The sequence below is a fragment of the Balaenoptera borealis genome (assembly GCF_965194805.1).
Source record: "Balaenoptera borealis genome assembly, chromosome: 15".
NCBI classification, from domain to species: domain Eukaryota; kingdom Metazoa; phylum Chordata; class Mammalia; order Artiodactyla; family Balaenopteridae; genus Balaenoptera; species Balaenoptera borealis.
Window position 1 is genome coordinate 31282725 of NC_138871.1, and position 22893 is coordinate 31305617.

Sequence of the window (22893 nt, forward strand, 5' to 3'; positions counted from 1 at the left end):
TTGTTCCTTTGGGATTAGACATTACTGGGTGGAAGATGTTCACTAACCCACCATTGTTTATTCCTTCTATTTGTCACCGGTGGCTATGGCTTGGGCATTTCACATCATGCAAGGCTCTGAATTTTGCTCAGAGTTGCCTGTAATCCTGTAGAGACTGTGTCCCTGGACAAAGACCACCCTCAGTGTTGAAGTGAGATGCCAACTGTGCTGGGGTCAGAGAAGCTCTGGAAAGGGTTACATGCATGAACGTAAGTGCCTATTATGGGACCTGGATGTGCCGCCATTATACACTTCTAAATTTTGGCCTGTCATAGGAGCGTTCCGTGGAAAGAGTTTCTGAGAGAAGGAAGCCTGGTGGGTGGTAGATTTCCTCGACCCCTCCTCTTCAGGTTGTGGTCATCTGTGTGTGAAATTAACCACTGGGGACATTTCTTCTAATAGCAATTTAAGCTCTGAAATGAGATGGTCTGGCTAGTTGGGATGAATTTATTAGCATCCTGAGAAAGCCCTAAAGCATCTATGTTCTGTCTTCCATCTCACGTTTCCCCCAGGTAGTGGCTATGTGTGATAGCAAAAATTCCACTATAGTATTGTGTGTGTGTGTGTGTGTGTGTGTGTGTGTGTGTGTGTGTGTGTGTGTGTGGCGGGGCCAGGGGTAGGTCTAGGCTTTTCCTTGGGAAGCACTTTTATCTGCCCCAGTATTTACTTGTGGCCTAGTGGGCATATTCTGATGAGTTTTAAAAAATTGAACTTCCCTTTTGATGGGGTAGGTGCTCTTTGGTTTGTCAGTCCCCGCCCCCTCTTACTGTATCTCCAGCGTAGGCATTTAATTTTGCAGTACTGGGCCAAGGGCACTTGGCACAGAGGGAAGGCCGCACGAGTGGCTGCATTTGGCTCTGGGATGTTATTGTTTTCTAAACTTTGGGGGTTTAGGGGTTGGTGCTCTGATGGTATGAATGCTGGTCGTTCTGTCTGGAACTCTGGTAAGGTGAGATGTGGGGCATGCAGGACAGGATCCATCTAACTTTGGAGTAATGCCACCTCTGGTGGAGTGTTCCCCAGGGTACAGCTACTTAGGAAGAGATCCAACCAGCACCCAAGGAAGACTCTTAAGGCCCAATCTGATCAAGTAAGAAGAAAATGTTACAGGGAATCCTTATTTCTTTGTGAAAATAAGAGAGGGAGATTTCTTCTGTTGTAACTCAGATTTTTCTATGGGGACAGAAGATTGAATCAATCATGGAAGTGGGGTTTGTCTGTGTGTGTGTGTACACGTGTGAGCGTGTGTGACGTGAAGCTTGGTGTGTCTGAGGAGCTCTCTATGTGGTATGTGCTCCTGAGTCTGTCAGTGAGCTGAGCGTCATTGGAGAAAGCCAGTAATTGCCATTTGTCTGACATATAATGGGTCTGGTGATTAAATAAATTGAAGTTAGTTCTCTTCTATTCTTGTGGACTTTTTGAGGGATTATTTATATGAGTTTTATGAAAGATCCATCTCATTGGTCCCATATGAACAAGGAAGAAAATGGCAAGAATTGGATGGAAGGATCTCTCAAAGACCCTTCTCTGAGAGGGTCCTTAGAGGCAGGACTTCTCTGATGTGCTGTGGGACCTCCCTGGAGACAGACAGCTCCTTTGGGTCAGCAGAAAACCACCAAATGCTCGGACCACATAAGCCCGCCCCTGAGGGAGGTCAGTGTATCCTCCCACCCGCCACCTTCTCCCCTGTTCTAATTCCGGGGCTATCCAGAGCAGATCAGGGATAAAATGTACGCCAAAGACACAGTATTAAAGGTAGATCTTTTAGTGGGAGGGTAAAGGGATTAGAAATACAACTCAATTATTTTTCAGAACTCTCCCGGTCCTCTTTGGATCGCTCTCTTCCTTTTTGGAAGATTTTTCCCTCCAGGAGTTGTCCTTCCAGTACCTCTGGTGTAGAAGACAGGCCTGGGGCACCTGCCTCATTGGGGTTGCTCTGAGGTGAGAGGCACCGAGGGGCAAAGTCCCCCTGCATCATGCTATTTGGGCCAGGTCCCCAGGAGAGGAGACAGACCACATGGGGCTTTGTGGCCAAAGCCCTGCTCAGAATGAGCTTCCTTTGCTGTAAGATCATCTGTATGGCTTTCCCTCCGGACAGGAGGCAGCGAGGCTGTGGCCACAAGGCTGGATTCTGATCTCTGGGTCCTGGCTGGACTTTCACACACTGAAGCAGTATTAACAATGAGAGCACAGTTTAGATGGGAAGAAATGCCACTTTACTTTTTACACTGTTCTCCACTCGTTCTTGAGAACCCATTACGACGCAGATGGTGGGAGAACTCTTTATCTTGCCCCGTTAAGGCCTATCTTCTTCGAGTAGAGCCGAGTCAGTTCGGCGTTCAGAATATTCCCTGTGGGGCTCCTTTGCCTCCTACGTGATCTCCCTCCTCCCTCTGCCCCTCCTCCGGTACCGTGAGAGGTGCACACGCCGGAGGCTGCGGTGGGGGCCTCGTGTGCTGCCCCACCTCTGGCCCAGCTAGTTCTCTGGCCCCTGATCTTGGGTGTGGTTGAGCTGACATCTGCTCTGGGTGTCCATGGCCCCCCTGTGGCTTCTCTTGTCTAAGCCACACCATTCAGAACCCAGGCCTCTTCTCGTATCCCTAGCCTTCCCGCCCCAGATGGGCTATACGGCTGCCCTCAGGCGCACGTTCCTAAAGATGTCTCTCAGCCAGTGCTCACCAGCTCCTCTGAGAGACTATATCCCGAGAAGTGGGTGCCGATCCTTGCTTTCCTCAGATTCTACTTTGCCTTTCTTGGGTTCTGTTACCTTTGGAACTCTCCCCAATCCCCTGGTCAGGGCCAGGATGGCACGGTACAGGACCCTTCCCAGGGGTCAGGCAGCTTCTACACACTGGTCCACCCTCTCTGAGTAACCACTTCCCGCTGTTTCAATCTCATCTCCGTCTCGGTTGTGGTAGGCCTTCTGCTGTCATATCTTGCCTCCTCCCTGCACCACGAGCACCCCATGAACAGCCATCTGAGCTCTGCCCACCAGAGCTCTCTCTTTCAACAAAGTTGCCCTCTTTCAAATGAGAGTCTTGCTTTTCAGACTGTTGTTAAGCTTGGAAATGAACTCTGAGGACTTCTGGTCGGTATCTATCCATCCCTTCCCTCCCCGTCACTCTACCCTCCAGCCTTGACTCAGTGGGTGGAGGGAAGGGTACACTGGATAGTATGTCAGATTATCCAGCTACACAACCAACAGCAGGAGTACACCCACCTTATTAAAGTTGCTGAACTGCAGGCTGGGTTTCTCTTCCTCAGACGCCCTTCTTCTTGGACCTTCAACTCCTTGACTTAGATGAGGCCAACATTTTTAAGTGAACTGTGAGAATAAGACAACATCAATAAACTTCAAGTTTTTGTATTCCGATACTTAAATATTACAATCCTGGAATTTCCCAGCTAACTTAAAAAAAAAAAGGAACTAAGACAACAATCTGTAATACACTGGACTATAGGCTGATAAGATGAAATTATCCTTTAACCTTCTAGGTAAACACAGCAATACATGAATTGTCTTCTAGGTTTAGAACATTCTGGTTGTGTAAAAAGTTTAAAAATTTTTAAATGAAACTTCTAAAGCTAAATTTGAACTCAAAAAAAGGAAGCTTGATGACATGTATTGCGGAAAGACTTGTTCAAGATCAGAAAAAATAGATATTGATACTTATTTTGTGCCAGGCACTATTCCTGGCAGTTTATACGTAATAACCTATTTAATTTTCATAACTGTCCTGTGACGTACAAACAATTATGCCCATTGTACATGTCAGGAAACTAAGGAATGAAGTTAAGTAACTGGCCCAACATCCAGTGCGTGGATGAAGGGTTGGGCATGGGAGATGTGGGGAAATAGTGTTAAACCTTTTAATGGTCTTTCATTCTAACAAAGCTCACCCTTGAAATGTAAATGAGTGGACTAGGAAGTAAATAAATGTTTTTTAAAGCTAAATTAAAGCATTTGATTGCAGTATTTCATATTAATATACATCCGGGTTTCAATTTCTGAAGTGCCTGACCATGATTTGAATGACTTTATTTTTTTAACTCATGGATTTAAGTTGAGATTTCAGAAAATTGAGAAGCCCAAGGTGATCTTACCATCTTAAAAAAGCCACAGATGGAAATCTACTAATATGCTGGCAAAATTTTTTCCTATACAACTGAATTAAGAAATTATCATAAGGTGTATAACATTGTATGTTGTTTTCTTATTCTATCATTGGCATGTTTAGAGGTTATTATATAGTCTTTATAACAAGTTTTAATGGTTCATTAAATGGGGCAATTTTCTAATTGTTGGACATTTGTTTTCAATTTTTTGTTCTCAACCTGATGCGTTTAGCTCTTTTTTGTATTTCATTTTGTTTTTAGGATAGATTCCCAGGAGTAGAACTGAGTCACAGGTAGGTACAATCTGTGACTTGGTGCCAATTTTTTTTAAAAAATAAATTTATTTACTTATTTATTTATTTTTGGCTGCACTGGGTCTTTGTTGCTGCACGCAGGCTTTCTCTAGTTGCAGCAAGCAGGGGCTACTCTTCGTTGCGGTGCACAGGATTCTCATTGCGGTGGCTTCTCTTGTTGCGGAGCATGGGCTGTAGGCATGCGGGCTTCAGTAGTCGTGGCTCACGGGCTCTAGAGCGCAGCCTCAGTAGTTGTGGCATGCAGGCTCAGTAGCTGTGGCTTGCGGGCTCTAGAGCGCAGGCTCAGTAGTTTTGGCGCATGGGCTTAGTTGCTCCACAGCATGTGGGATCTTCCCGGACCAGGGCTCGAACCCATTGTCCCCTGCATTGTCAGGCGGATTCTTAATCACTGCGCCACCAGGGAAGTCCCACTTGGTGCCAATTTGTAATACTAACAGCTACGTAAGAGTGCCAAGCCCTTCATATCCTTGCCAACAATGAGATCTATTAAAATGATAGAATTGTAATGGGCAAAAAATGGTATCTTTAAATTTAAACATCTTTGATTATTAATTAATTTTTGTTTGTTTTTAAACTGTCTGTTAGCCATTTACAATGGGCTCTCTTCTGTTTCAGGTTCCCTCAAGTATGAAAAGTGAAAAGGCTGGCCCAGGGCTATCTTCTACAGACAAATAAATGCAGTCTTGAAAGTTTTAGAGTCTCTTTAAAAAAAAAAAAATTGTCATAATTCAAAGTTTAACAATTACCCTTTAAATGGCCTTGCCTGTCACAAATTTACTTGACTCTACTTTCTCAATTTCATGCACCCAGCTAGGGCCATATGGCACCTTCGTGCAAGCTCAAGCAGCTTGAGCACAGAGACAGTCATTGTTATAACGACTGCTCACAAAGACTTAGCACTTCATAAGTGGAACTCTTCTCCATACTTTACATATGTTAATTTGTTCTCATAACAGTCCTGCAAGATAGGCACAATGATCCTTGCTTTACAGATGGAGAAACTGAGGCATAGAAAGTGCATAGTCAACTTAGGCTGCCATAACATAGACCACAGACTCAGTGGCTTAACAGAAACTTCTCACAGTTCTGGAAGCTGGGAAGTCCAAGATCAAGGCCTGAAGAGTTTAGTTTGCTTTTCCTGGCTTGCTGACAGCTGCCTTCTCTCTGTGTCCTCACATGATGGAGAGAGGGAGCAAACTCTGGTCTCTCTTCCTCTTCTTATAAGAACACCAATCCTATTGGATTAAGGCCCCACCCTTATGACTTCATTTAACCTTAATGACCTCCTAAAAGCCCTATTGTTGAATACAGTCACAGTGAGGGCTTCAGTGCATGAATTTTGGGGGAACACAGTTCAGTCCATAGCATTCCACCCCTTACTCTCCCAAATTCATGCCCTTATCACATGCAAAATACATTCATTCCATTCAGACAGCCCCAAAAGTCTTACCTCATTCCAGCATCAACTCTGAAGTCCAAAGTCCCATCTAAATATCATCTAAATCACTTTTGGGTAATACTCGAGGTATGATTCATCCTGAGGCAAGATTCCTCTCCAGCTGTGAACCTGTGAAACCAGACAAGTTATGTGCTTCCAAACTATAGTGGTGAACAGGCATAGGATAGACATTCCCATTCCAAAAGGGAGAAATTGGAAGAAAGTGGTGATGGGTCCCAAGCAAGCCCTGAACTTAGCAAGGCAAATTCCATTATATTTTAAGGTTTCAGAATAATCCTCTTTGGCTCAGCGTCCCACCTTCCAGGTGGACTGGGATGGCAGCGTAACCCCACACAGCTCTCTGCAGTGGCCCTGCCCTCTGAAACTAACAGGAAACAGACTTGCCCCCTGGGCCTGCGGTCAGAGTGGCAGCCCAGATGCTCTCTGAATTGCCTGTGGATCATTCTTCCCTTTCCTTGAAGAACAGTGCGTGTTTGCCACTGAATAGCTCTGTGGTCTTGTCCTTCCTTCATTCTGTCCTGCTTTATCTTTCCCCTTTCGTTCAAATTGGCAGTGTCTTTGCTGCTCTTAATCCCATCTCTCTTCCTGGCCTCTGCTGAGATGGTTGATTAAGTCTATGAGTTGCACCCATGATCTCTTTATCAAACGGTTGTTCAGCCACAGCCTTAGTGCTCTCTTCAGAGCAGGCTTTCTCACCTTCTGCAATATAGATAGGCTGAGAATTTTCTAAATTTCTAAGTTCTGGTTCCTTTTTGTTTAACAATTCTTCCTTGAATTTATCTCTCACCTCTTGCATTTTGCTGTAAGCAGTAAGGAGGACCCAGGGTGCACCTTCAATATTTTGCCCAAAAGTCTCCTCTGCTAAATATCCAAGGTCATTACTTACAAGTTCTACCTTTGACAAAACACTAATACACAATTTAGCCAAGTTCTTTGCCACTTCATAACAAGGATCGCCTTGCCTCTGGAGTCTGGGGCCTCTCCACACCAATCGTGTGTGGTGCCTCCCTGCCCTGTGTGGTTCTTCCCTCATGTGGGTGGGGTTACCGTTGCTGGTGGCCTCATTTTAATCAGTGATAATGAAACTGAGCAGGACCCTGTGGGGCTCCTGGGCACGGAAGCCTTTCCGTGTTCCCCGTTTCTTGTAGGGAACAGACTCCAGCCTCCAGGACCTTCCCTGAGTTCCAAAGGGCAGATTTGAACAGTTGGTCATCCAGGAAGGGAGGGGATGCAGAGACAGGGGAGGAGCAGCTAAGAAACAATAGTGCAGCCTTGGGGCATCGTCCTGGTTCCCCCTCAAGGGATACACATAACAATATCTTTAAACTCTATAGAATTAAAACCCAACAAATGGAAGATGTCAGCATTCTTCATACCAGAGAAGAGCACCTGAGGCCAGATCAAAGGAACCAGAGAAGCTCATCAAGAAGATTACCTGAGACCAGATTAGAGGAGTGCAGGCCTTGCACACACCCTAATCTTGTCAGCAACCCCACCCTTGAACTATTGCTATAAAACTCCTCACTAAATCCTCCTGGGTTGGGACACATAGGTTTGGAGGGGCACGAGTCCACTGTGTCCCCCTTTGCCTGGCAAAGCAATAAAGCTATTATTCTCTACTTCATGCAAAACTCTGCCTCTGAGATTTGATTCGGCACCAGTGCACAGAGGCTGAGCTTTTGGCATCAATAATAAGACTGTAAGTACTTTCACTTGTTGTCCCATTTGGTCTCCATGACAACCCTGGGTGGTAGAAGACTATTCATTTTCTAGGGCTGCCATAACAAAATACCACAGACTGGGGGGCTTGAACCACAGAAATTTATCTGAGATCAAGAGATGGAGGTCAGCAGGATGGTTTTCTTGATGCCTCTCTCCTTGGCTGTAGATGGCTGTCTTCTCCCTGTGTCAGTCTGTATCCACATTTCCTCTTCTTAAAAAGGCAGCATCCTATTGGATTAGGACTTACTCACATGACCTAGTTTTTTAATCTCTTAATTGTCTTATTAATTTACCTCATTGTCTCTCTGAAGACACTAACTCCAAATACAGTCAGTCATATTCTGAGGTACTAGGGGTTAGGATTTCAACATAGGAATTTGGGTTGGGGGGCTCAAGTCAGCCCATAACAGAGGGCAAGCGCTGTTACCCTCACTTTACAGCTGGACCCGGGGGTCAGAGTCTTTACTGAGGCCACACAGTCCATGGGACCAAGACTGGAGTCCCAGGCCCTGGACCCAAGTTTCATTCTCTTTCCACAGCAGGCCTCAGCCATGGGGTTGGCTGACCTTTTACTTGTTGGGAGAGGGGTGTCTTCAGGAGATCTAGACTTAGAATTTACCATTGGTCTTGCTTTGAAAGCCCTGTCTTCCCTGCTCTCTCCTGTCTTAAATTTGATTTCCATAAAGGAGGCCATAATTTATAGTTTATCTGTGAGGCAATTCCAGGAAGTACCAATAGGGGAGTGGGAAAATGATATAGGGGAGGAGAGCCAGACAATGAAAGATGCATGCTGAGCAGGTGAGGCTGTGGGCAGCTGGGGCTCAGTCCTGCTGGGGTCTGCTGGGAAACTACGCACAACACGCCTCAGGGGGTCCTCCCCTCACTTACAGAGGAGGGAGCCGGGCTCTTTATCCACTAACTCCTGATGGTCATAGTTTGAGAGCCGATTCCCTGGGGTGTCAGTTCCTCCAGCACCGCCAGCATGCCCTGGGGAAGGCCGTTGATAAGAATGTCTGGCCCTGGAGAGTGCCAAGGCCCTGTGTTTAGTTATCTATTGCTGAGCAACAAATTACCCCAAACTTTGCAACTTTAAACAACACATTTATTATATCACAGTTTCTGTGGGTCAGAAGTCATGCTTGGGCATGGCTTAGCTGGGTCCTCTGCTTCAAGGTCTCTCTCAAGGCAGAAATCAAGGTGTCAGTCTGGGCTGGGGTCTCAGCTGAAGTCTTGGCTGGGGAAGGATCTGCTTCCAAGCTTATGTGGTTGTCTGCAGAATTCATTTCCTCTAGGACTTCTGGACTGATGGCCTCAGTTTCTAGCTGGTTTTTGGCCAGATATCACCCTCAGTTCCTTGCCACATAGATCTGTTAGACACTGCAGGTGTCTGTTACACCTGCTCTCCTTACAAGTTATTGCTGGCTAGAAACATTTTTGTCAAGAGACTTGGAGATTAGAAATAATTTTACTGCCTAACAGAAAGTCTAATTTTATCTGGCTATTGGAGGCTAGCCAAATGTGATTTTCTGGGTCTGACATGGAGTCTCCTATGCTCTTCTGTCCCTTGTCAAGGGCCAGGCAACTCGAGCTTTCTGCAACTGAGAACTTTGAATTCTGATGATATTTGATGGAGCCAGCTAGTTCTGGTTCCTTCTGTTGGATTTCAAAGTGAATTTGGAATTGAGTGAGAACTTCCGGAACTTCAACTAAAATTCCATATAGGCTATTAATATGGAAATTAATACAATGAAGTCTTGTTTCCCATCTGACATTTGAATAATTCCTAAAGCCACAGAATGGCACAACTCTTCCCAGCACTCATCATATTCAGATGGCTTCCGGGAGAAGCTGGAGGGATTTTTTTTTTTTTTAAGATTCTGTGATGGCTAGAAGAGCAAAATCAAAGCAGAATCAGTTTTTTCTTTTTTTTGGTGGGGGGGAAAGGAGAGTGTATCAGCCTTATGGACTTTATCAGTGTCTTGTACTAGTTCTGCTTTTTAAAGTCAATTTTTTTTCCTCTCTGAGAGGGCATGGGCAAGGTAGTAGTTAGAGGTCAGCTCTGGAGCCATGGTGCTTAAGTTTGCATCCTGGCTTTGCCACCCACTAGCTGTGCAACCTTGGGAGAGTTACCTAACCTCTCTGTGCCTCAGTCTCTTCATCTATTAAATAGGGTAATAATATTTCCACCCCATAGAGTCCTTGTGAGGATTAAATGAGTAAAAAGCTCTCAGAACAATGGCAGGAGCCAAAATGAGTTGGCTAGTATTAGTCTGAGAATGCTTACACACCAGGAAGAGAAAATTTTTTTTTTAATTAATTAATTTTATTTTTTTGGCTGTGTTGGGTCTTCGTTTCTGTGCGAGGGCTTTCTCTAGTTGTGGCAAGCGGGGGCCACTCTTCATCGCCGTGCACGGGCCTCTCACTGTCGCGGCCTCTTTTGTTGCGGAGCACAGGCTGCAGACGCGCAGGCTCAGTAGTTCTGGCTCACGGGTCCAGTTGCTCCGCGGCATGTGGGATCTTCCCAGACTAGGGCTCGAACCCGTGTCCCCTGCGTTGGCAGGCAGACTCTCAACCACTGCGCCACCAGGGAAGCCCAGGAAGAGAAATTTTTGAGAGATGGTGATGACCAAGGGGATTTATGAAACCTGCTATTTCTGGACTAAACAAAAATTCTCTATTCCCTTTTTGGGTTCTATTTCAGAAAAGGGCCTACCATACCTGTGATTTCAGGGCTACAGAGAAGGAATTTCCAACTTCCCACATATTATCACTCAGCACCAGTAGTGCACAGTTGCCTGAAGTGTCTCCATAAACATATCATTTCCTGGTTCTGGCCAGGCAGACCTCGGGTCCTGGTGGCTGAGCTACTTGTAATTCTAGTGGGTTTTGACGGGAGAATGGGGAGAGGACTTATGGACTCTGATTCTGAAGATGAAGTGGGAATGGATGAGGAGCTCTGAGTGGGAAGGATGGGTAGAGACCAGGGGATGGAGGGCTGGGGGAGCTAGAGCAGAAAGACAAAATTTACTCTGGCATCTGAAATGAAATGCCTGCCAGGTGTCCTAGGGTTGTTGTGGTGGGCATTTTCTCCTTTTCTATGTCAGTAGTAGCTTGCATACAGTGGCATTTCTTATATGTTAGTGTGCAAAGGAATCCCTAGGAATGCTTGTTAAACATATGGGTTCCTGGGCCCACCTCCAGGGATTCTGATTCTGCAGCAGCACTGTGGTGGGGTCTGGTGATTTTTATGGGACTGTGGTACCCCAGAATCTCGAGGGAGCAGAGGGGCTATGATCTGGTTGGGGGTGGTGACCAGAGGATTTTCTGGAAGCTGTACTTGCCCTGTCATCACATTTTAAAAAATACATAGTGTAACACATACAGACTGAAAGTGAGGGGATGGAAAAAGATATTCCATACAAATGGAAATCAAAAGAAAGCTGGAGTAGCAATTCTCATATCAGACAAAATAGACTTTAAAACAAAGACTAGGGCTTCCCTGGTGGCACAGTGGTTCGGAGTCTGCCTGCCAATGCGGGGGACACGGGTTCAAGCCCTGGTCTGGGAGGATCCCACATGCCGCAGAGCGACTGGGCCCGTGAGCCACAACTACTGAGCCTGCGCGTCTGGAGCCTGTGCTCCGCAACAAGAGAGGCCGCGATAGTGAGAGGTGTGGCGCATGCACCGCGATGAAGAGTGGCCCCCGCTTGCCACAACTAGAGAAAGCCCTCGCACAGAAACGAAGACCCAACACAGCCGTAAATAAATAAATTAATTAATTTTAAAAAATTGTTAAAAAAAAAACAAAACAAAGACTATTACAAGAGACAAAGAAGGACACTACATAATGATCAAGGGATCAATCCAAGAAGAAGATATAACAATTGTAAATATTTATGCACCCAACATAGGAGCGCCTCAATACATAAGGCAAATACTAACAGCCATAAAAGGGGAAATCGACAGTAACACAATCATAGTAGGGGACTTTAACACCCCACTTTCACCAATGGACAGATCATCCAAAGTGAAAATAAATAAGGAAACACAAGCTTTAAATGATACATTAAACAAGATGGACTTAATTGATATTTATAGGACATTCTAGCCAAAAACAACAGAATACACATTCTTCTCAAGTGCTCATGGAACATTCTCTAGGATAGATCATATCTTGTGCCACAAATCAAGCCTTGGTAAATTTAAGAAAATTGAAATCATATCAGGTATCTTTTCCGACCACGACGCTATGAGACTAGATATCAATTACAGGAAAAAACTGTAAAAAATACAAACACATGGAGGCTAAACAATACGCTACTTAATAACCAAGAGATCACTGAAGAAATCAAAGAGGAAATCAAAAAATACCTAGAATCAAATGACAATGAAAACATGTCGACCCAAAACCTATGTGATGCAGCAGAAGCAGTTCCAAGAGGGAAGTTTATAGCAATACAATCCTACTTTAAGAAACAAGAAACATCTCAAATAAACAACCTAACCTTACACCTAGCAATTAGAGAAAGAAGAACAAAAAACCCCCACAGTTAGCAGAAGGAAAGAAATCATAAAGATCAGAGCAGAAATAAATGAAAATGAAAGGAAGGAAACGATAGCAAAGATCAATAAAACTAAAAGCTGGTTCTTTGAGATGATAAACTAAATTGATAAACCATTAGCCAGACTTATCAAGAAAAAAAGGGAGAAGTCTCAAATCAACAGAATTAGAAATGAAAAAGGAGAAGTAACAACTGACACTGCAGAAATACAAAGGATCATGAGAGATTACTACAAGCAATCATATGCCAATAAAATGGACAACCTGGAAGAAATGGACAAATTCTTAGAAAAGCACAACCTTCCGAGACTGAACCAGGAAGAAATAGAAAATACAAACAGACCAATCACAAGCACTGAAATTGAAACTGTGATTAAAAATCTTCCAACAAACAAAAGCCCAGGACCAGATGGCTTCACAGGCAAATTCTATCAAACATTTAGAGAAGAGCTAACACCTATCCTTCTCAAACTCTTCCAAAATATAGCAGAGAGAGGAACACTCCCAAACTCATTCTACGAGGCCACCATCACCCTGATACCAAAACCAAAGATGTCACAAAGAAAGAAAACTACAGACCAATATCACTGATGAATATAGGTGCAAAAATCCTCAACAAAATACTAGCAAACAGAATCCAGCAGCACATTAAAAGGATCATACACTATGATCAAGTGGGGTTTATCCCAGGAATGCAAGGATTCTTCAATGTATGCAAATCAATCAATGTGATACACCATATTAACAAATTGAAGGAGAAAAACCATATGATCATCTCAATAGATGCAGAGAAAGCTTTCGACAAAATTCAACACCCATTTGTGATAAAAACCTTCCAGAAAGTAGGCATAGAGGGAACTTTCCTCAACATAATAAAGGCCATATATGACAAACCCACAGCCAACATCGTCCTCAGTGGTGAAAAAGTGAAACCATTTCCACTAAGATCAGGAACAAGACAAGGTTGCCCACTCTCACCACTATTATTCAACATAGTTTTGGAAGTTTTAGCCACAGCAATCAGAGAAGAAAAAGAAACAAAAGGAATCCAAATCGGAAAAGAAGAAGTAAAGCTGTCACTGTTTGCAGATGACATGATACTATACATAGAGAATCCTAAAGATGCTACCAGAAAACTACTAGAGCTAATCAATGAATTTGGTAAAGTAGCAGGATACAAAATTAATGCACAGAAATCTCTTGCCTTCCTATACACTAATGATGAAAAATCTGAAAGTGAAATTAAGAAAACACTCCCATTTACCACTGCAACAAAAAGAATAAAATATCTAGGAATAAACCTACCTAAGGAGACAAAAGACCTGTATGCAGAAAACTATAAGACCCCGATGAAATAAATTAAAGATGATACAAATAGATGGAGAGATATACCATGTTCTTGGATTGGAAGAATCAACATTGTGAAAATGACTCTACTACCCAAAGCAATCTACAGATTCAATGCAATCCCTATCAAACTACCACTGGCATTTTTCACGGAACTAGAAGAAAAAATTTCACAATTTGTATGGAAACACAAAAGACCCCGAATAGCCAAAGCAATCTTGGGAAAGAAAAACGGAGCTGGAGGAATCAGACTCCCTGACTTCAGACTATACTGCAAAGCTACAGTAATCAAGACAGTATGGTACTGGCACAAAAACAGAAATATAGATCAATGGAACAGGATAGAAAGCCCAGAGATAAACCCATGCACATCTGGTCACCTTATCTTTGATAAAGGAGGCAAGAATATACAGTGGAGAAAAGACAGCCTCTTCAATAAGTGGTGCTGGGAAAACTGGACAGCTACCTGGAAAAGAATGAAATTAGAACACTCCCTAACACCATATACAAAAATAAACTCAAAATGGATTAAAGACTTAAATGTAAGGACAGACACCATCAAACTCTTAGAGGAAAACATAGGCAGAACACTCTATGACATAAATCACAGCAAGATCCTTTTTGACCCACCTCCTAGAGAAATGAAAATAAAAACAAAAATAAACAAATGGGACCTAATGAAACTTAAAAGCTTTTGCACAGCAAAGGAAACCATAAACAAGACGAAAAGACAACCCTCAGAATGGGAGAAAATATTTTGAAATGAAGCAACTGACAAAGGATAAATCTCCAAAATTTACAAGCAGCTCAATATCAAAAAAACAAACAACCCAATCCAAAAATGGGCAGAAGATCTAAATAGACATTTCTCCAAAGAAGATATACAGATTGCCAACAAACACATGAAAGAATGCTCAACATCACTAATCATTAGAGAAATGCAAATCAGAACTACAATGAGGTATCACCTCACACCAGTCAGAATGGCCATCATCAAAAAATCTACAAACAGTAAATGCTGGAGAGGGTGTGGAGAAAAGGGAACCCTCTTGCACTGTTGGTGGGAATGTAAACTGATCCAGCCACTATGGAGAACAGTATGGAGGTTCCTTAAAAAACTAAAACCAGAACTACCATACGACCCAGCAATCCCACTCCTGGGCATATACCCTGAGAAAACCATCATTCAAAAAGAGTCATGTACCAAAATGTTCACTGCAGCTCTATTTACAATAGCCAGGACATGGAAGCAACCTAAATGTCCAGTGACAGATGAATGGATAAAGAAGATGTGGCACATATATACAATGGAATATTACTCAGCCATACAAAGAAATGAAATTGAGTTATTTGTAGTGAGGTGGATGGACCTAGAGTCTGTCATACAGAGTGAAATAAGTCAGAAAGAGAAAAACAAATACCGTATGCTAACACATATATATGGAATCTAAAAAAAAAACAACAAAAAAAATGGTCATGAAGAACTTAGGGGCAAGAGGGGAATAAAGACACAGACCTACTAGAGAATGGACTTGAGGCATGGACATATATACACTACCAAACGTAAAACAGATAGCTATTGGGAAGCAGCCGCATAGCACAGGGAGATCAGCTCAGTGCTTTGTGACCACCTAGAGGGGTGGGATGGGGAGGGTGGGAGGGAGGGAGACACAGAGGAAAGAGATATGGGGACATATGTATATGTATAACTGGATTCACTTTGTTATAAAGCAGAAACTAACACACCATTGTAAAGCAATTATACTCCAATAAAGATGTTGAAAAAAAAAACAGTGTGAATGTTGATTTAGGTGAGCTTTGGGGAGTTGATGGAGATTATGGGGGTCTAAAGTCTAAAGACTAAAAATTATGCGGCCTAAAGTCTCAAGCTAGCACTTGATATCCCTACATTCTGAGGGCCCCACATTGAGAAACACTATCAGAAATTAGAAGTGGGAGGTGCCTTAGGGACACTGTCATTTTACAGAGTAAGACAATAAGGCCCAGAGAGGTTAAGTGACTTCATCAGGGTCACACAGCTAGTTAATGGCACGTCTGGGACGTAACCAAGTATTCTGGTTCTCCATCCAGTTGCACGTTCACCAAACACCTGTTCCCGCTGGGGTGGGAGACTGCGGGAGGGGAGGGGGTGAGAGGAGGAAGTAGTGAGAATTGGAGGGAGCTGGGCCCATAACCGCAGAGGGTAGGGCAACAACAAACATTTTGCCCTTGTGGAAAATGGAGTCAGCATTAGAATAGGTATGATTTTGGCTTGGAATTCAAATGGCCAAACAATTGCTATTAAAATTACGAATAGAATTAATCTTCTAAAGCAAGATGTCCTTCCTAGACAAAAAAATATTACAAATACAAGACTTTGCTTCCATTTAATCCCAAGAGGATACAACCTCTATCGGAGCTCAAGTTTCAGATTTTCTTCCTAGTAACCACATCCTCACACTGGCTCTTGGCTGTTCCGGTCAGCTCGTGGTGCGGAAGTGGCGGTGGGCAGAGGCCCTGGGCGGCGGGACTGCGGCAGCGCGGGCGGCGAGACTGCGAGCGGGCGGGGGCACTGCAGCACCGCGGCCCTCGGGCGTCCGGGCAGCGGCCCGCTAGAGGGGGCGCTGTGGGCACCGCCAAGCGTCCTTTTGTCAGCGCACAGGGCCGAGAGAGCTCTCATTTCCTCCTAGCCTCGTGCTGGAAATGGATTTAATTCTGACATCAGGGCTGTAAGGGACGAGCGGGAACGAAAGCCTTTTGTCAAGGAGTAGCAGTCTCTGTTGTCTGTAATTACCACTGACGCGGAGAAGCTGCGTTGCTGGTGGATTTCCAGGCAGCTCTGGCAAGTGCGGGGCTGCAGGATGAGTAGAAAACATTGCTCTGCCGATTAGCTGGGTGCGTTTATCAAGCAGCTCCCAAAAAGAAAAACCGACCAACAAAACAAACCCCCAACAACCCGCAGCGGAAGACCAGAGACGGATAAGATGCCTTGCAAGAGGTAAGCCCGTCTTGGGAATGGGCGCCATGGGCTGGCCTTGGTTTTGTTTATTTTAAGCGAATTTGAGACCCCCCTACAGCATCCTTCTACCGAACGGGAGCTGGTTGGTCCAGGTCGGTGAGCGTCTGTTAGTGAGCGCGTCTGCGGTGCAGCGCTTCCCCTCGTCTGTGCTTTATGCCTAAAGGTTTCTGTTGCTGATGTAACATTGGAGGTTCTTTGGAAAGCGGGCTGCCAAGAGCTGGCCTCTGCCTGGGGAAGATCGAACCCACCCGCCCCGAGCGCAGCGCCTCACAGGTGGGGCTTTCTTCTCGGTCCCGGCTGGCTGGCGGGCGGCAAGCCTCGCCTCGCGGGGCCGCCCCTCCCTTCCCTCCGCGCTCCGCCGCCGCCCTCCCGGGGAGCCGCGGGACCCGCTCGGCAGGGCTGGGCGCGCTCCCCGGGCCTCGCCATCGCCGTGGCGCCGCCGCAGCTGCGGGGCTAGCAGGTGCGGCGTCGGCAGCAGCTTGCCTTGGGAGGAGGGCCGCTGGCACGTGAGCGGACCCCAGGGGGTTTGAATTTGTATGCGACCCCACCACTTTGGAGGGAAAAAAGGCCACTGTCCGCGAGGAGATCGGGCCAGTCTGTTCATCTCTTAGATTTCGTCTTCCTTCCCCTCTCTTCCCCTGTCTCCCCTCCCCTCCTGCACCCGGGAGGAGGCCGCGCTCCACCCGCGAGGCGGGGGCCATCGTCTGCTTGTTTTGAAATCGCGACCACAGCCAGCCTACCTAGTGTTGGGGGGAAGGGAGGGGCAGACTGCTTTAGGATGCTGATCGGGCGCTCGGGTCTAGCCTATTGTCTTGCCTTTTCTCCCCCTTTCTTTTCTTCTCTAATCTCCACCCTCTGACAAAAAAGAAAGAAAAAAAAAAAAAAAGAAAGAAAGAAAGGAAAAAGGGGGTGGGTGGGGAGAGATAGAGAAAGAGAGACAGGGACAGAGAGAGATAAGAAAAGAAGGGGGAAAAAAGCCCCCAAGCCCACACCCTATCAAATTCTTTTGAAAATTATCCTTTATCTTTGACACATGATTATTACCCATCTGTTTCTTCACGCCTACTCCTCCCTCCTCTTGCAGTTTGTCAGCTAAGATTCAACTGACTCATTAAGAGCCTTATTAATACTAGAAATCAAATCTCAGTTTCCTAAAGGGACGTTTTGTGCTTTCTGACTAACCCCAAATGAGGGGTTTCCGGCGTCCTGGCAGGAGCAAATGATGGGGAAGGTGGACTCCCTCCTCTCACATCTAGGGTGTGGATCTGGTGGAGATACAGGAGATGTTGAACTTGTGCGGTGAGGTATGTCCTCGTTAATGGGATGTGCAAATGATGTTTTATTTTAAGGGAAAAATAGTTGGTAACATTTGAAGTGAAAGTGCTTTAAATTTTAAATGAGTCTGACCAGGGAAGAGAGCTGTGAAGCTTCAGACTTGCAAGTCACCCCTCTCACTGACATATGAAGAGTATATGTTACAGATTTTAAAAGGGGCTAGGCCATTTAATATTTCTACTTTATAATGTTCTACCTTCATTCTGCCTGTGGACCAAGATCTTGCTCAGACCCTCCCACTTACTTTCACTCCCCACCCCCCCACCCCTAGAAGGGCGCAGTAAAAGCAAACTTTTCATTATTAGTATGATGTCAATACATTTGGGAGAATCACTCTTTGATCCAAAATCCATACCATTTTTGTAGCAAGCCCTATGCTCTTTCTTGTTCACCCAATTGTCTCGCCTGATTAGAAATGTGCTTGTCACATACAAAGTATACAACACTGCCAGAAATGATGCACTGCATGCGGTTTCTAGGTTTGAATTGAGTTTACTTTAAATATCAATATGGTGCTGGAATTAGTAAATCTCAGCTATTCTTAAGAGTTTACAGGTGATCAAGTGTGTTTGTTGGCAGAGGGTTTAGGGTTAAGATTTTAAATACATATAAAAAAGACTCTGATAAATATATTTATCATCTACTGTGTTCTACAAGGGATTTAAGACAGTTTACAGGGATTCATAAAATATAGCAAGGCAGACTAAGAAGTAGATGGGAAGAAAAATAAATGAAAGGTAGAGACATAAAATTGTATTAAGAATGAGGCTATTGCAAAAATACAAACCTATGAGAGGCAAACAAATCCAGCTCTGAACTTTCTAGCAGCTCATACAAAAAGGGAAATTGACCAGCCTACGGTTCATATGCTTTATTTATTCACTGACTCATTCACTCACTTGTTCACTCAAGAAACATTCACTGAGGACCTACTCCGCACAGATTCTGAGAGAGGTGCTGGGAACAAAGGGGTGAAGCAGACAGACGTGGTCTCTGCCCTGACAACACTTACAGCCGAATGCAAGAAACGGACAATCACGAAGCAATCTCGCAAATGAGTATCTGATTACAAGTTGTAATAAGAGCTGTGCAGGAGCTCATGCAGCTCATTATCAAAAAACAAACAACCCAATGCAAAAATGGGCAGAAGACCTAAATAGACATTTCTCCAAAGAACATATACAGATTGCCAACAAACACATGAAAGAATGCTCAACATCACTAATCATTAGAGAAATGCAAATCAGAACTACAATGAGGTATCACCTCACACCAGTCAGAATGGCCATCATCAAAAAATCTACAAACAGTAAATGCTGGAGAGGGTGTGGAGAAACGGGAACCCTCTTGCACTGTTGGTGGGAATGTAAATTGATACAGCCACTATGGAGAACAGTATGGAGGTTCCTTAAAAAACTAAAACCAGAACTACCATACGACCCAGCAATCCCACTCCTGGGCATATACCCTGAGAAAACCATCATTCAAAAAGAGTCATGTACCAAAATGTTCACTGCAGCTCTATTTACAATAGCCAGGACATGGAAGCAACCTAAATGTCCAGTGACAGATGAATGGATAAAGAAGATGTGGCACATATATACAATGGAATATTACTCAGCCATAAAAAGAAATGAAATTGAGTTATTTGTAGTGAGGTGGATGGACCTAGGGTCTGTCATACAGAGTGAAATAAGTCAGAAAGAGAAAAAAATGCCGTATGCTAACACATATATATGGAATTAAAAAAAAAATGAAAATGGTTATGAAGAACCTAGGGGCAGGACAGGAATAAAGTTGCAGACGTAGAGAATGGACTTGAGGACACGGGGAGGGGGAAGGGTAAGCTGGGACAAAGTGAGAGAGTGGCATGGACTTCTATATACTACCAAGTGTAAAATAGATAGCTAGTGGGAAGCAGCCGCATAGCACAGGGAGATCAGCTCAGTGCTTTGTGACCACCTAGAGGGGTGGGGTAGGGAGGGTAGGAGGGAGATGCAAGAGGGAGGAGATATGGGGATATATGTATATGTATAGCTGATTCACTTTGTTATAATGCAGAAACTAACACACCATTGTAAAGCAATTATACACCAATAAAGATGTTAAAAAAAAAAAAAAGAGCTGTGTAGGAAAAGCATGAAACACAAAATGTCATGTGTCCAGACATAAAAACACAAAATAAAAACTTCTTTAGAGAAGCACAACAATTCTTGATTCTAAGAGCAGAAAGGAACTTTTTTCAGATATGATGCAGTGTTTGGAAAGATGTCCTAAATCATGCCCTCATCAGACACATGGGTTTCACTCAGCCTTTTTTAGAGTGTCCCTTAGTGTGAGGGATCCTGCTATTACCCCACAGGTCTCTTGGACCCCTGGGGTTCTGAGAATATATGTATTTTGAGAGGTCTGTGTATTCCCTAAAATTCAGTGGTTTTATTTCAGTGATAATCTTCAATAATAGATATTAAAACCATGTTCTGGATCATTTTGATGGCAACCTCCAAAGCAATGCTAGGGCCTCTGTTTGCCTCTGTATCTTCCCATGTGGGCCAGGAGCAGGCCTGGTGGCTGGGGCCACAGCACAGATGAGGGGGAGGGGAGTTTAAATCGAGACACGTGAGGAGAGTGGTGAGTCCACCCAGGGCACAGGCTCACCAGACTCAAAAAAGAACAGCATCTGGTGACCGCTGCTATACAGTCAAGGAATGAAGCTCTTGGGCCAGCTCCACCTTTGTATGGACCAAGTTGCAGCAATTTATTAGCAGCAGGTGTTGCAGTAAAAACACAATGAAAAAGTTGCTTTTGCTGGTTTTAGAATAATTGGATTAGATCTCCATTTAGTGCAGATTTAGCAACCTCCCAATAAGTACCTTATGTCCAAAGCAATGAGACAGGCAATTTAGTGTATGGTTAAGTGGAGTCAGACTGCCTGACTTCAAATCCATTTTTCCACTTACTAGCTGTGAGACTTTGGGCAAGTTACTCAACCTCTCTGTTGCTATGATAATATGTGGATAAATATGTGTTATTGATTTCATAGTAAGATTGTGAGGATTAGAGGTATTACATGTGAAATATTTGGAGCATATCTATGTTCAATAAATGTTAGCAATTAATACTATTTTTATTAGTGTGAAATGGCACTTCATTTATGTAGGTACCCCAGGATGGTTTGATACCAGCATTTTAAATTATGATATCTGAATTATCTTCAAGTAGCAAACACATTTTTGAGGTTATTAATATTGTTTTGCATTGTTTATGTATTGTTTGCATTAGTATGTTGAAGTAAAAAATTCAGATAATGGTAATATGTAGTAACTAGACCTGCAGCTACATCTTTCTATTGTTAAACCCAAATGGTATTTTAGTTTCAGCAAAACAATATTATCTGTTGCAGTAAATTAGTTTTATTAACTTGACCTTTTAAAGTTGGATAGTTGTATTTATTTGCACATTTGTTTTGGCATTCTAATTTTATAAAAGTTATAAACTGTAAGTATTTGAACTGGTCTTTATGAGTGTACATACTTAAGTTATATTTTAATAAAAGTGACTTAGGTCAACCCTCGGTCCATGAGATTTTTTTTTTCCTTCAAAAGGGATTTCTATATAGTTCAAGCATTTTGAGCTATATAATTCAAGCATTTTGACAGACCCAAGATTCTTGGAATAGAATTTTGAATCTCTAGACGAGAGATTGCAGCCCCAAATTTGACTCTATATACCTTAACTGCCATAGATTTAGTCTGAAAGAATTTTAAGGCAGTAATACCAAAACTTGCCTCTGTCTTCAACAACAATAGCAAAATCCCCTGGACTCAAAGAATGGCAAGCTTCCAGCAAAAATTCATCCTGGTCTATCTTCCAGGATAAGCTACAAATGAAAGGTTTGCCAATGTTATTGAATGAAGTGAAAAGAAAGCCTATTCTCTGTGGAGTACAACGTTTGATTGTATGGACTAAAACAAGTTTACTGATTGTATTGTTCAAATCTGTTTTAAAATTTTCTTTGTACCTAGGTGATCTGTCAGAGATTACAAGAAGTATGTTGGTCTCCCACTATAATCATATTTTTGATTGCTTTCCTTTTGATATACACTTATCATAGATATATGCATGTATATAGACACACACACACACACACACACACACACACACACACAGAGTTATTTGATGGTGTGTTACTTAGGACCTGGTTGCCCAGGACTGGTGGGTTTCCTGGGATGGGAGGCTTTCAGTGCTAAAGCTGGGACAGTGCCAGGCAAAGGAAGACAGATCTATTTTAGTTTTAGAGAACAGCAAGAGAACAGACAATAGGCTCATATTCTTTAAGAAGAAGATATGGTACAAATGGTGCCAACCAACAACAGCCAGCCCCTGATTCAATAAGGAACTCTCCTGGGAAGAGGCAGGTGTGTGCTCCCAGTTGAGACCTAGAATAATCCTTAAGCTCCAGGCCTGAAAGGCCTGGAAGGGCTGTGATGTGGTCAGGGAGAGGGTGGGTGTATAAATCAAAAGGCTCTAGGAACTCTTTCAGCACCCTCCACCTTGAGTGCCTGGACCCAGTCTTGACATGTGCCCAAGGAGCCCCCAGTAAAGCTTCAAACCAGGTTGGTTCAAGTCAACCCAACAGTTGTGGCTAAAAATAAAGATACATAAGTATATAAATAAATGCCACTTGGCCCGCCAGTAAATATCCCTAGCATACTTGATCTGACCCAGGACCTCAACCCTCAAGCAACCCAAGCAGGACCTGGAGGTTAGGGAGTTTAGGATGTGGTAGCCAGAAAACAAATTTCAGTGCTCTATACAATATTTAGAATGGTCTTCCCTGGGCCCAGCCTTGAAGTGGCTGAAAAGAACTTATCAAGCCAAGTAGCAAATCCCTCTGGCTTCTGTGAATGGCAGCACTAAGGACCACTGGACACCCTCCACCCCATCCCCACACACAGACAGCTGATTGGACCAGGCATGA

At 43.8% G+C, this 22893-nt stretch overlaps 1 protein-coding gene and 1 long non-coding RNA gene across 2 annotated transcripts in view; one reads left to right on the top strand and one right to left on the bottom strand.

Annotated features, from left to right (window-relative positions):
• The window catches only part of LOC309611685, a 732894-nt gene that overhangs the window by 81703 nt on the left and 628298 nt on the right, over window positions 1–22893 (bottom strand). The gene's annotated exons all lie outside the window — the stretch shown is intronic.
• Window positions 15383–22893, top strand: part of ADD2 (adducin 2) — a 112810-nt gene continuing 105299 nt past the window's right edge. The window contains exon 1 of the mRNA XM_082356344.1: window positions 15383–16556. The gene's annotated coding sequence lies outside the window, so the exon portion shown is untranslated. The remainder of the gene's footprint in view (window positions 16557–22893) is intronic.